The sequence below is a fragment of the Electrophorus electricus genome, chromosome 5 (assembly GCF_041902795.1).
Source record: "Electrophorus electricus isolate QZ-2024a chromosome 5, ASM4190279v1, whole genome shotgun sequence".
Lineage (NCBI taxonomy): Eukaryota > Metazoa > Chordata > Actinopteri > Gymnotiformes > Gymnotidae > Electrophorus > Electrophorus electricus.
Window position 1 is genome coordinate 33243771 of NC_137501.1, and position 14794 is coordinate 33258564.

A 14794-nucleotide genomic window follows, 5' to 3' on the forward strand; every position below is an offset into this window, starting at 1 on the left:
TACTGTTTATGTAGTACCTGGTTTAACACTATACCCTCAGCTTACTCTAGTCTGCAGATGTGAAGAAATTTAAACAGAATGTGTATCTGTGTATATGTGCACACCTGTATGTGTCTGGTTGTAGTATTATTTATAGGGTCAAACTGCATGAAGTGTGCCCAGGCCCAGAGCTACTTTGCTGTGCATGACTGTGTGACCTCTTGGCCCTGGAAATCTGGTGGTAGTAGTAGTATGATTTAAAGGAACAAAGTGATTGAAGTGTGCCCAGGCCCAGAGCTACTTTGCTGGGCATGACTGTGTGACCTCTTGGGCCTGGAAGTCTGGTTGTAGTATGATTTTAAAGGGTCAAATGGTCTCCATTGTGTGTCCAGGTTTAAGGCTACTTTGCTGGGCATGTGATTTGGACCCATCGGGTACGGAAGCCTTTCCGTCACGTGCTCGTTTTCCACGCCTTCAGCGCAGGTAGCCTGCGAATTTAACACCGACGTGCATTTTATTCTTTTCCCCTTTTATCCCTTCATATCTCTCCGCTACCTTGGAGAAGAGAGACGCACGCGGGTAAATAAAATGTAAATATCTCTAAATATCTGTATAATATGTAAATAAAAGGAAGAAGTGGTTGTGTAGTATAGTCGTTTCATTATAAATAATCTCATAATAATTTTATCCACAAATTCTTATACATTTATACATGTTTATCTCTCTCTGTGTGTGTGTGTGTGTGTGTGTGTGTGTGTGTGTGTGTGTGTGTGTGTGTGTGTGTGGTTCTGTGTCTTTAGTGGGGCCTGTGGCCCGATTGGAGTGTTTGCGGTGTGAGAAGGAGGAGTTGGAGAACAGTTTGTTGGAGCAGCTGAAGGAGTTGAGGTTGCAGAAGCAGAAGGAGCTGCAGGTTCTTCAGGAGATGCTGAAACACAAGCAGCATGAGGAGACAGAGCTCCTGCAGAAACAGCAGGAGGAGGAGGAGCATAACAGGTCCATCAAGAGTAAGTACTATGGAAATGCAATAATACTAACATAACTAATAATGAATGCTAGCCTTTAGGCTCCAATAAAAGTGATACTAATATATGTATAGTACTATATATATTATATTTTATATATTCAGTAGTAATTATGTAGTATATACAATCTATGTTATATCCAGCAGTAATGATACTTGCTCTGGCAGATATGAAAATGGCCTGTGAACAGGAGAAGAAATCTCTGGAGGAAGAACTTGAGAAGCTCAGACTGTCACTGCAGGTAGAGATCCCTTATAGTGTCAGTACACATCCACCAGTACCTCCACCTTTCACTTATAACGTCAGTACACATTCAGTACACATTCCCACCTTTCCATTGTACTGGCTGTAGTGATGATTCGTATGTGTGGGTTATACCAGCCCATAGAGGAGGACATTATGAGTCTGAAAGTGGCGCTGGAGATGAAGAACCAGGAGATCAAAGATCAGCACGATCTTTTGGTCAAACTATATACTCTGTATGTATACTATATACTCTGTATGTAGTACCTGGTTTAACACTATATCCTCTTTATATATACTATATACTGTTTATGTAGCTCCTGGTTTAACACTATACCCTCAGCTTACTCTAGTCTGCAGATGTGAAGAAATTAAACAGAATGTGTATCTGTGTATATGTGCGCACCTGTATGTGTCTGGTTGTAGTATTATTTAAAGGGTCAAACTCCGTAAAGTGTGCCCAGGCCCAGAGCTACTTTGATGGGCATGATTCTGTGACCTCTTGGGCCTTGAAATGTGGTGCTTTGAATGATTTAAAGAGTGAAACGGTCTGAAGTGTGCCCACGTTTAAAGCAACCTTGCTGGGCATGACTGTGTGACCTCTTGGGCCAGGAAGTCTGTTTCTAGTTTTATTTAAACGGTCAAACTGCGTGAAGTGTGCCCAGGCCCAGAGCTACTTTGCTGGGCATGACTGTGTGACCTCTTGGGCCTGGAAGTCTGGTTGTAGTATGATTTTAAAGGGTCAAATGGTCTCCATTGTGTGTCCAGGTTTAAGGCTACTTTGCTGGGCATGTGATTTGGACCCATCGGGTACGGAAGCCTTTCCGTCACGTGCTCGTTTTCCACGCCTTCAGCGCAGGTAGCCTGCGAATTTAACACCGACGTGCATTTTATTCTTTTCCCCTTTTATCCCTTCATATCTCTCCGCTACCTTGGAAAAGAGAGACGCACGCGGGTAAATAAAATGTAAATATCTCTAAATATCTGTATAATATGTAAATAAAAGGAAGAAGTGGTTGTGTAGTGTAGTCGTTTCATTATAAATAATCTCATAATAATTTTATCCACAAATTCTTATACATTTATACATGTTTATCTCTCTGTGTGTGTGTGTGTGTGTGTGTGTGTGTGTGTGTGTGTGTGTGTGTGTGTGTGGTTCTGTGTCACTAGTGGGGCCTGTGGCCCGATTGGAGTGTTTGCGGTGTGAGAAGGAGGAGTTGGAGAACAGTTTGTTGGAGCAGCTGAAGGAGTTGAGGTTGCAGAAGCAGAAGGAGCTGCAGGTTCTTCAGGAGATGCTGAAACACAAGCAGCATGAGGAGACAGAGCTCCTGCAGAAACAGCAGGAGGAGGAGGAGCATAACAGGTCCATCAAGAGTAAGTACTATGGAAATGCAATAATACTAACATAACTAATAATGAATGCTAGCCTTTAGGCTCCAATAAAAGTGATACTAATATATGTATAGTACTATATATATTATATTTTATATATTCAGTAGTAATTATGTAGTATATACAATCTATGTTATATCCAGCAGTAATGATACTTGCTCTGGCAGATATGAAAATGGCCTGTGAACAGGAGAAGAAATCTCTGGAGGAAGAACTTGAGAAGCTCAGACTGTCACTGCAGGTAGAGATCCCTTATAGTGTCAGTACACATCCACCAGTACCTCCACCTTTCACTTATAACGTCAGTACACATTCAGTACACATTCCCACCTTTCCATTGTACTGGCTGTAGTGATGATTCGTATGTGTGGGTTATACCAGCCCATAGAGGAGGACATTATGAGTCTGAAAGTGGCGCTGGAGATGAAGAACCAGGAGATCAAAGATCAGCACGATCTTTTGGTCAAACTATATACTCTGTATGTAGTACCTGGTTTAACACTATATCCTCTTTATATATATTATATACTGTTTATGTAGCTCCTGGTTTAACACTATACCCTCAGCTTACTCTAGTCTGCAGATGTGAAGAAATTAAACAGAATGTGTATCTGTGTATATGTGCGCACCTGTATGTGTCTGGTTGTAGTATTATTTAAAGGGTCAAACTCCGTAAAGTGTGCCCAGGCCCAGAGCTACTTTGATGGGCATGATTCTGTGACCTCTTGGGCCTTGAAATGTGGTGCTTTGAATGATTTAAAGAGTGAAACGGTCTGAAGTGTGCCCACGTTTAAAGCAACCTTGCTGGGCATGACTGTGTGACCTCTTGGGCCAGGAAGTCTGTTTCTAGTTTTATTTAAACGGTCAAACTGCGTGAAGTGTGCCCAGGCCCAGAGCTACTTTGCTGGGCATGACTGTGTGACCTCTTGGGCCTGGAAGTCTGGTTGTAGTATGATTTTAAAGGGTCAAATGGTCTCCATTGTGTGTCCAGGTTTAAGGCTACTTTGCTGGGCATGTGATTTGGACCCATCGGGTACGGAAGCCTTTCCGTCACGTGCTCGTTTTCCACGCCTTCAGCGCAGGTAGCCTGCGAATTTAAAACCGACGTGCATTTTATTCTTTTCCCCTTTTATCCTTTCATATCTCTCCGCTACCTTGGAGAAGAGAGACGCACGCGGGTAAATAAAATGTAAATATCTCTAAATATCTGTATAATATGTAAATAAAAGGAAGATGTGGTTGTGTAGTGTAGTCGTTTGATTATAAATAATCTCATAATAATTTTATCCACAAATTCTTATACATTTATACATGTTTATCTCTCTGTGTGTGTGTGTGTGTGTGTGTGTGTGTGTGTGTGTGTGTGTGTGTGTGTGTGGTTCTGTGTCACTAGTGGGGCCTGTGGCCCGATTGGAGTGTTTGCGGTGTGAGAAGGAGGAGTTGGAGAACAGTTTGTTGGAGCAGCTGAAGGAGTTGAGGTTGCAGAAGCAGAAGGAGCTGCAGGTTCTTCAGGAGATGCTGAAACACAAGCAGCATGAGGAGACAGAGCTCCTGCAGAAACAGCAGGAGGAGGAGGAGCATAACAGGTCCATCAAGAGTAAGTACTATGGAAATGCAATAATACTAACATAACTAATAATGAATGCTAGCCTTTAGGCTCCAATAAAAGTGATACTAATATATGTATAGTACTATATATATTATATTTTATATATTCAGTAGTAATTATGTAGTATATACAATCTATGTTATATCCAGCAGTAATGATACTTGCTCTGGCAGATATGAAAATGGCCTGTGAACAGGAGAAGAAATCTCTGGAGGAAGAACTTGAGAAGCTCAGACTGTCACTGCAGGTAGAGATCCCTTATAGTGTCAGTACACATCCACCAGTACCTCCACCTTTCACTTATAACGTCAGTACACATTCAGTACACATTCCCACCTTTCCATTGTACTGGCTGTAGTGATGATTCGTATGTGTGGGTTATACCAGCCCATAGAGGAGGACATTATGAGTCTGAAAGTGGCGCTGGAGATGAAGAACCAGGAGATCAAAGATCAGCACGATCTTTTGGTCAAACTATATACTCTGTATGTAGTACCTGGTTTAACACTATATCCTCTTTATATATATTATATACTGTTTATGTAGCTCCTGGTTTAACACTATACCCTCAGCTTACTCTAGTCTGCAGATGTGAAGAAATTAAACAGAATGTGTATCTGTGTATATGTGCGCACCTGTATGTGTCTGGTTGTAGTATTATTTAAAGGGTCAAACTCCGTAAAGTGTGCCCAGGCCCAGAGCTACTTTGATGGGCATGATTCTGTGACCTCTTGGGCCTTGAAATGTGGTGCTTTGAATGATTTAAAGAGTGAAACGGTCTGAAGTGTGCCCACGTTTAAAGCAACCTTGCTGGGCATGACTGTGTGACCTCTTGGGCCAGGAAGTCTGTTTCTAGTTTTATTTAAACGGTCAAACTGCGTGAAGTGTGCCCAGGCCCAGAGCTACTTTGCTGGGCATGACTGTGTGACCTCTTGGGCCTGGAAGTCTGGTTGTAGTATGATTTTAAAGGGTCAAATGGTCTCCATTGTGTGTCCAGGTTTAAGGCTACTTTGCTGGGCATGTGATTTGGACCCATCGGGTACGGAAGCCTTTCCGTCACGTGCTCGTTTTCCACGCCTTCAGCGCAGGTAGCCTGCGAATTTAAAACCGACGTGCATTTTATTCTTTTCCCCTTTTATCCTTTCATATCTCTCCGCTACCTTGGAGAAGAGAGACGCACGCGGGTAAATAAAATGTAAATATCTCTAAATATCTGTATAATATGTAAATAAAAGGAAGATGTGGTTGTGTAGTGTAGTCGTTTGATTATAAATAATCTCATAATAATTTTATCCACAAATTCTTATACATTTATACATGTTTATCTCTCTCTTTGTGTGTGTGTGTGTGTGTGTGTGTGTGTGTGTCTGTGTGTGTGTGTGTGTGGTTCTGTGTCACTAGTGGGGCCTGTGGCCCGATTGGAGTGTTTGCGGTGTGAGAAGGAGGAGTTGGAGAACAGTTTGTTTGAGCAGCTGAAGGAGTTGAGGTTGCAGAAGCAGAAGGAGCTGCAGGTTCTTCAGGAGATGCTGAAACACAAGCAGCAGGAGGAGACAGAGCTCCTGCAGAAACAGCAGGAGGAGGAGGAGCATAACAGGTCCATCAAGAGTAAGTACTATGGAAATGCAATAATACTAACATAACTAATAATGAATGTTAGCCTTTAGGCTCCAATAAAAGTGACACTAATATATGTATAGTACTATATATATTATATTTTATATATTCAGCAGTAATTATGTAGTATATACAATCTGTGTTATATCCAGCAGTAATGATACTTGCTCTGGCAGATATGAAAATGGCCTGTGAACAGGAGAAGAAATCTCTGGAGGAAGAACTTGAGAAGCTCAAACTGTCACTGCAGGTAGAGATCCCTTATAGTGTCAGTACACATCCACCAGTACCACCACCTCTCACTTATAACGTCAGTACACATTCAGTACACATTCCCACCTTTCCATTGTACTGGCTGTAGTGATGATTCGTGTGTGTGTTATACCAGCCCATAGAGGAGGACATTATGAGTCTGAAAGTGGCGCTGGAGATGAAGAACCAGGAGATCAAAGATCAGCACGATCTTTTGGTCAAACTATATACTCTGTATGTATACTATATCGAACCCACGGTTTTCACGCTACGATTTTTTAAAATGTGGTGAGCTGCGGAGAAAAGACGCGGTCCGGACGTATTTGTGGCTTAATATCTCTTGTCTCCTTGGGAGTAGGAAGTCTGTTCATGGCTCTTTGGAAAGGGCTGCATCTCCCCTCTAATCTCCTTCGAGCTTCAAGCGGATTGGACCCACGGTTATCACGCTACGATTTTTTAAAGCCGCCAGGGACGGGCCGAAAGCGTGGCAGGTGGCGTTCGTTAGGGACAGTCATGGAGGTGATGCGCACCGAGTTGCACGCCATTTGGACTTGGCCAGACCTAGATGTGAGCGTTCAAAGTCAGCGCGTTTGTTTAAACTTTCTCCTCCAATTCGTTGCAACTGCTCAAGCGTTTCTCGCTCATCCGACTGGAGCGTAACGCTTTATATGTTAATATCTCTTGTCTCCTTGGGAGTAGGAAGTCTGTTCATGGATCTTTGGAAAGGGCTGCATCTCCCCTGTAATCGCCTTCGAGCGGCACGCGGATCGAACCCACGGTTTTCACGCTATGATTTTTTTAAATGTGGTGCGCGGCGGAGAAAATGCGCGCGTCGGACGTCATTTCGGCTTAATATCTCTTGTCTCCTTGGGAGTAGAAAGTCTTTTCATGGCTCTTTGGAAAGGGCTGCATCTCCCCTGTAATCGCCTTTAAGCGGCACGCGGATCGGACCCACCGTTCTCACGCTAAGATTTTTTAAATGTGGTGCGCGGCGGAGAAAATGCGCGTGTCGGACATCATTGCTGCTTAATATCTCTTGTCTCCTTGGGAGTAGGAAATCTGTTCATGACTCTTTGGAAAGGGCTGCATCTCCCCTGTAATCGCCTTCGAGCGGCACGCGGATCGAACCCACGGTTTTCACGCTATGATTTTTTAAAATGTGGTGCGCGGCGGAGAAAATGCGCGCGTCGGACGTCATTGCGGCTTAATATCTCTTGTCTCCTTGGGAATAGAAAGTCTTTTCATGGTTCTTTGGAAAGGGTTGCATCTCCCCTGTAATCGCCTTTAAGCGGCACGCGGATCGGACCCACCGTTCTTACGCTACGATTTTTTTAAATGTGGTGCGCGGCGTAGAAAAGACGCGCGTAGGACGTATTTGCGGCTTAATATCTTTGGGCTCCTTGGGAGTAGGAAATCTGTTCATGCCTCTTTGGAAAGGGCTGCATCTCCCCTGTAATCGCCTTCGAGCGGCACGCGGATCGAACCCACGGTTTTCACGCTATGATTTTTTAAAATGTGGTGCGCGGCGGAGGAAATGCGCGCGTCGGACGTCATTTCGGCTTAATATCTCTTGTCTCCTTGGGAGTAGAAAGTCTTTTCATGGCTCTTTGGAAAGGGCTGCATCTCCCCTGTAATCGCCTTTAAGCGGCACGCGGATCGAACCCACGGTTTTCACGCTACGATTTTTTTTAAATGTGTTGCGCGGCGGAGAATAGACGCGCGCCGGACGTATTTGCGGCTTGATAACTCTTGTCTCATTGGGAGTAGAAAGTCTGTTCATGGCTCTTTGGAAAGGGCTGCATCTCCCCTGTAATCGCCTTCTAGCGGCACGCGGATCGAACCCACGGTTTTCACGCTATGATTTTTTTAAATGTGCTGCGCGGCGGAGAGAATGCGCGCGTCGGACGTCATTGCGGCTTAATATCTCTTGTCTCCTTGGGAGTAGAAAGTCTTTTCATGGTTCTTTGGAAAGGGTTGCATCTCCCCTGTAATCGCCTTTAAGCGGCACGCGGATCGGACCCACCGTTCTCACGCTACGATTTTTTAAACGTGGTGCGCGTCGGAGAAAATGCGCGTAATATTTCTTGTCTCCTTGGGAGTAGAAAGTCTGTTCATGGCTCTTTGGAAAGGGCTGTATCTCCCCTGTAATCGCCTTCGAGCGGCACGCGCATCGGAACCATCGTTATCACGCTACGATTTTTTAATGCCGCCAGGGACGGGCCGAAAGCGTGGCAGGTGGCGTTGGTTAGGGACAGTCATGGAGGTGATGCACACCGAGTTGCACGCCATTTGGAGTTGGCCCGGCCTAGATGTGAGCGTTCAAAGTCAGCGCGTATGTTTAAACTTTCTCCTCCAATTCGTTGCAATTGTACAAGCGTTTCTCGTTCATCCGACTGGAGCGTAACGCTTTATATGTTAATATTTCTGGTCTCCTTGGGAGTAGAAAGTCTGTTCATGGCTCTTTTGAAAGGGATGCATCTCCCCTGTAATCGCCTTCGAGCGGCACGCGGATCGAACCCACGTTTTTCACGCTACGATTTTTTTTAAATGTGTTGCGCGGCGGAGAAAAGACGCGCGCCGGACGTATTTGCGGCTTAATATCTCTTGTCTCATTGGGTGTAGAAAGTCTGTTCATGGCTCTTTGGAAAGGGCTGCATCTCCCCTGTAATCGCCTTTAAGCGGCATGCGGATCGAACCCACGGTTTTCACGCTATGATTTTTTTAAATGTGCTGCGCGGCGGAGAAAATGCGCGCGTCGGATGTCATTGCGGCTTAATATCTCGTTTCCTTGGGAGTAGAAAGTCTTTTCATGGTTCTTTGGAAAGGGTTGCATCTCCCCTGTAATCGCCTTTAAGCGGCACGCGGATCGGACCCATCGTTCTCACGCTACGATTTTTTAAAATCCGCCAGGGACGGAACGAACGCTTGGCAGGTGGCGTTCGTGACGGACAGTCAAGCAGTTAATGCGCACCGAGCTGCAGGCCATTTGGACCTGGCCCAGCCTAGATGTGAGTATTCAAAGTCAGCACGTTTGTTTCAAAGTTCTCCACCAATTCGTTGTAATTGCGTGTGTGCGCGTGAACACCAGGTTTGTGGAGGAGTTCGTCCTTGGACTGTACAAGGGGAGACAGTGTGTGGCCTGGCTGCGTGAGGTTGCAGTTTGCTGGGCATGAGAGATTGGCATGTGGTGCCCTGGAGGTGTGGTTGTTCCAGGACGGGCAAGGTGGGGTAGTGTGGCTGGGTGACGGTGCGCTTCACTGGGGATGTGGCTGTGAGTTGCAGGCCCATTCCTTTGAATGACAGAAAGGATCTGATTTGTTTCCAGGTTTAAACGTACTTTGCTGGGTATGACTGTGACCTCTTGGGCCAGGAAGTCTGTTTCTAGTTTTATTTAAACAGTCAAACTGCGTGAAGTGTGCCCAGGCCCAGAGCTACTTTGCTGGGCATGGCTGTGTGACCTCTTGGGCCTGGAAGTCTGGTTGTAGTATTATTTTAAAGGGTCAAATGCTCTCCATTGTGTGTCCAGGTTTAAGGCTACTTTGCTGGGCATGTGATTTGGACCCATCGGGTACGGAAGCCTTTCCGTCACGTGCTCGTTTTCCACGCCTTCAGCGCAGGTAGCCTGCGAATTTAAAACCGACGTGCATTTTATTCTTTTCCCCTTTTATCCTTTCATATCTCTCCGCTACCTTGGAGAAGAGAGACGCACGCGGGTAAATAAAATGTAAATATCTCTAAATATCTGTATAATATGTAAATAAAAGGAAGATGTGGTTGTGTAGTGTAGTCGTTTGATTATAAATAATCTCATAATAATTTTATCCACAAATTCTTATACATTTATAGATGTTTATCTCTCTCTTTGTGTGTGTGTGTGTGTGTGTGTGTGGTTCTGTGTCACTAGTGGGGCCTGTGGCCCGATTGGAGTGTTTGCGGTGTGAGAAGGAGGAGTTGGAGAACAGTTTGTTGGAGCAGCTGAAGGAGTTGAGGTTGCAGAAGCAGAAGGAGCTGCAGGTTCTTCAGGAGATGCTGAAACACAAGCAGCAGGAGGAGACAGAGCTCCTGCAGAAACAGCAGGAGGAGGAGGAGCATAACAGGTCCATCAAGAGTAAGTACTATGGAAATGCAATAATACTAACATAACTAATAATGAATGTTAGCCTTTAGGCTCCAATAAAAGTGATACTAATATATGTATAGTACTATATATATTATATTTTATATATTCAGTAGTAATTATGTAGTATATACAATCTATGTTATATCCAGCAGTAATGATACTTGCTCTGGCAGATATGAAAATGGCCTGTGAACAGGAGAAGAAATCTCTGGAGGAAGAACTTGAGAAGCTCAGACTGTCACTGCAGGTAGAGATCCCTTATAGTGTCAGTACACATCCACCAGTAGCTCCACCTTTCACTTATAACGTCAGTACACATTCAGTACACATTCCCACCTTTCCATTGTACTGGCTGTAGTGATGATTCGTGTGTGTGTTATACCAGCCCATAGAGGAGGACATTATGAGTCTGAAAGTGGCGCTGGAGATGAAGAACCAGGAGATCAAAGATCAGCACGATCTTTTGGTCAAACTATATACTCTGTATGTATACTATATACTCTGTATGTAGTACCTGGTTTAACACTATATCCTCTGTATATATACTATATACTGTTTATGTAGTACCTGGTTTAACACTATACCCTCAGCTTACTCTAGTCTGCAGATGTGAAGAAATTAAACAGAATGTGTATCTGTGTATATGTGCGCACCTGTATGTGTCTGGTTGTAGTATTATTTAAAGGGTCAAACTGCGTGAAGTGTGCCCAGGCCCAGAGCTACTTTGATGGGCATGATTCTGTGACCTCTTGGGCCTTGAAATGTGGTGCTTTGAATGATTTAAAGAGTGAAACGGTCTGAAGTGTGCCCACGTTTAAAGCAACCTTGCTGGGCATGACTGTGTGACCTCTTGGGCCAGGAAGTCTGTTTCTAGTTTTATTTAAACGGTCAAACTGCGTGAAGTGTGCCCAGGCCCAGAGCTACTTTGCTGGGCATGACTGTGTGACCTCTTGGGCCTGGAAGTCTGGTTGTAGTATGATTTTAAAGGGTCAAATGGTCTCCATTGTGTGTCCAGGTTTAAGGCTACTTTGCTGGGCATGTGATTTGGACCCATCGGGTACGGAAGCCTTTCCGTCACGTGCTCGTTTTCCACGCCTTCAGCGCAGGTAGCCTGCGAATTTAACACCGACGTGCATTTTATTCTTTTCCCCTTTTATCCCTTCATATCTCTCCGCTACCTTGGAGAAGAGAGACGCACGCGGGTAAATAAAATGTAAATATCTCTAAATATCTGTATAATATGTAAATAAAAGGAAGAAGTGGTTGTGTAGTGTAGTCGTTTCATTATAAATAATCTCATAATAATTTTATCCACAAATTCTTATACATTTATACATGTTTATCTCTCTGTGTGTGTGTGTGTGTGTGTGTGTGTGTGTGTGTGTGTGTGTGTGTGTGTGGTTCTGTGTCACTAGTGGGGCCTGTGGCCCGATTGGAGTGTTTGCGGTGTGAGAAGGAGGAGTTGGAGAACAGTTTGTTGGAGCAGCTGAAGGAGTTGAGGTTGCAGAAGCAGAAGGAGCTGCAGGTTCTTCAGGAGATGCTGAAACACAAGCAGCAGGAGGAGACAGAGCTCCTGCAGAAACAGCAGGAGGAGGAGGAGCATAACAGGTCCATCAAGAGTAAGTACTATGGAAATGCAATAATACTAACATAACTAATAATGAATGCTAGCCTTTAGGCTCCAATAAAAGTGATACTAATATATGTATAGTACTATATATATTATATTTTATATATTCAGTAGTAATTATGTAGTATATACAATCTATGTTATATCCAGCAGTAATGATACTTGCTCTGGCAGATATGAAAATGGCCTGTGAACAGGAGAAGAAATCTCTGGAGGAAGAACTTGAGAAGCTCAGACTGTCACTGCAGGTAGAGATCCCTTATAGTGTCAGTACACATCCACCAGTACCTCCACCTTTCACTTATAACGTCAGTACACATTCAGTACACATTCCCACCTTTCCATTGTACTGGCTGTAGTGATGATTCGTATGTGTGGGTTATACCAGCCCATAGAGGAGGACATTATGAGTCTGAAAGTGGCGCTGGAGATGAAGAACCAGGAGATCAAAGATCAGCACGATCTTTTGGTCAAACTATATACTCTGTATGTATACTATATACTCTGTATGTAGTACCTGGTTTAACACTATATCCTCTTTATATATACTATATACTGTTTATGTAGCTCCTGGTTTAACACTATACCCTCAGCTTACTCTAGTCTGCAGATGTGAAGAAATTAAACAGAATGTGTATCTGTGTATATGTGCGCACCTGTATGTGTCTGGTTGTAGTATTATTTAAAGGGTCAAACTCCGTAAAGTGTGCCCAGGCCCAGAGCTACTTTGATGGGCATGATTCTGTGACCTCTTGGGCCTTGAAATGTGGTGCTTTGAATGATTTAAAGAGTGAAACGGTCTGAAGTGTGCCCACGTTTAAAGCAACCTTGCTGGGCATGACTGTGTGACCTCTTGGGCCAGGAAGTCTGTTTCTAGTTTTATTTAAACGGTCAAACTGCGTGAAGTGTGCCCAGGCCCAGAGCTACTTTGCTGGGCATGACTGTGTGACCTCTTGGGCCTGGAAGTCTGGTTGTAGTATGATTTTAAAGGGTCAAATGGTCTCCATTGTGTGTCCAGGTTTAAGGCTACTTTGCTGGGCATGTGATTTGGACCCATCGGGTACGGAAGCCTTTCCGTCACGTGCTCGTTTTCCACGCCTTCAGCGCAGGTAGCCTGCGAATTTAACACCGACGTGCATTTTATTCTTTTCCCCTTTTATCCCTTCATATCTCTCCGCTACCTTGGAAAAGAGAGACGCACGCGGGTAAATAAAATGTAAATATCTCTAAATATCTGTATAATATGTAAATAAAAGGAAGAAGTGGTTGTGTAGTGTAGTCGTTTCATTATAAATAATCTCATAATAATTTTATCCACAAATTCTTATACATTTATACATGTTTATCTCTCTGTGTGTGTGTGTGTGTGTGTGTGTGTGTGTGGTTCTGTGTCACTAGTGGGGCCTGTGGCCCGATTGGAGTGTTTGCGGTGTGAGAAGGAGGAGTTGGAGAACAGTTTGTTGGAGCAGCTGAAGGAGTTGAGGTTGCAGAAGCAGAAGGAGCTGCAGGTTCTTCAGGAGATGCTGAAACACAAGCAGCATGAGGAGACAGAGCTCCTGCAGAAACAGCAGGAGGAGGAGGAGCATAACAGGTCCATCAAGAGTAAGTACTATGGAAATGCAATAATACTAACATAACTAATAATGAATGCTAGCCTTTAGGCTCCAATAAAAGTGATGCTAATATATGTATAGTACTATATATATTATATTTTATATATTCAGTAGTAATTATGTAGTATATACAATCTATGTTATATCCAGCAGTAATGATACTTGCTCTGGCAGATATGAAAATGGCCTGTGAACAGGAGAAGAAATCTCTGGAGGAAGAACTTGAGAAGCTCAGACTGTCACTGCAGGTAGAGATCCCTTATAGTGTCAGTACACATCCACCAGTACCTCCACCTTTCACTTATAACGTCAGTACACATTCAGTACACATTCCCACCTTTCCATTGTACTGGCTGTAGTGATGATTCGTATGTGTGGGTTATACCAGCCCATAGAGGAGGACATTATGAGTCTGAAAGTGGCGCTGGAGATGAAGAACCAGGAGATCAAAGATCAGCACGATCTTTTGGTCAAACTATATACTCTGTATGTAGTACCTGGTTTAACACTATATCCTCTTTATATATACTATATACTGTTTATGTAGCTCCTGGTTTAACACTATACCCTCAGCTTACTCTAGTCTGCAGATGTGAAGAAATTAAACAGAATGTGTATCTGTGTATATGTGCGCACCTGTATGTGTCTGGTTGTAGTATTATTTAAAGGGTCAAACTCCGTAAAGTGTGCCCAGGCCCAGAGCTACTTTGATGGGCATGATTCTGTGACCTCTTGGGCCTTGAAATGTGGTGCTTTGAATGATTTAAAGAGTGAAACGGTCTGAAGTGTGCCCACGTTTAAAGCAACCTTGCTGGGCATGACTGTGTGACCTCTTGGGCCTGGAAGTCTGTTTCTAGTTTTATTTAAACGGTCAAACTGCGTGAAGTGTGCCCAGGCCCAGAGCTACTTTGCTGGGCATGACTGTGTGACCTCTTGGGCCTGGAAGTCTGGTTGTAGTATGATTTTAAAGGGTCAAATGGTCTCCATTGTGTGTCCAGGTTTAAGGCTACTTTGCTGGGCATGTGATTTGGACCCATCGGGTACGGAAGCCTTTCCGTCACGTGCTCGTTTTCCACGCCTTCAGCGCAGGTAGCCTGCGAATTTAACACCGACGTGCATTTTATTCTTTTCCCCTTTTATCCTTTCATATCTCTCCGCTACCTTGGAGAAGAGAGACGCACGCGGGTAAATAAAATGTAAATATCTCTAAATATCTGTATAATATGTAAATAAAAGGAAGATGTGGTTGTGTAGTGTAGTCGTTTGATTATAAATAATCTCATAATAATTTTATCCACAAATTCTTATACATTTATACAT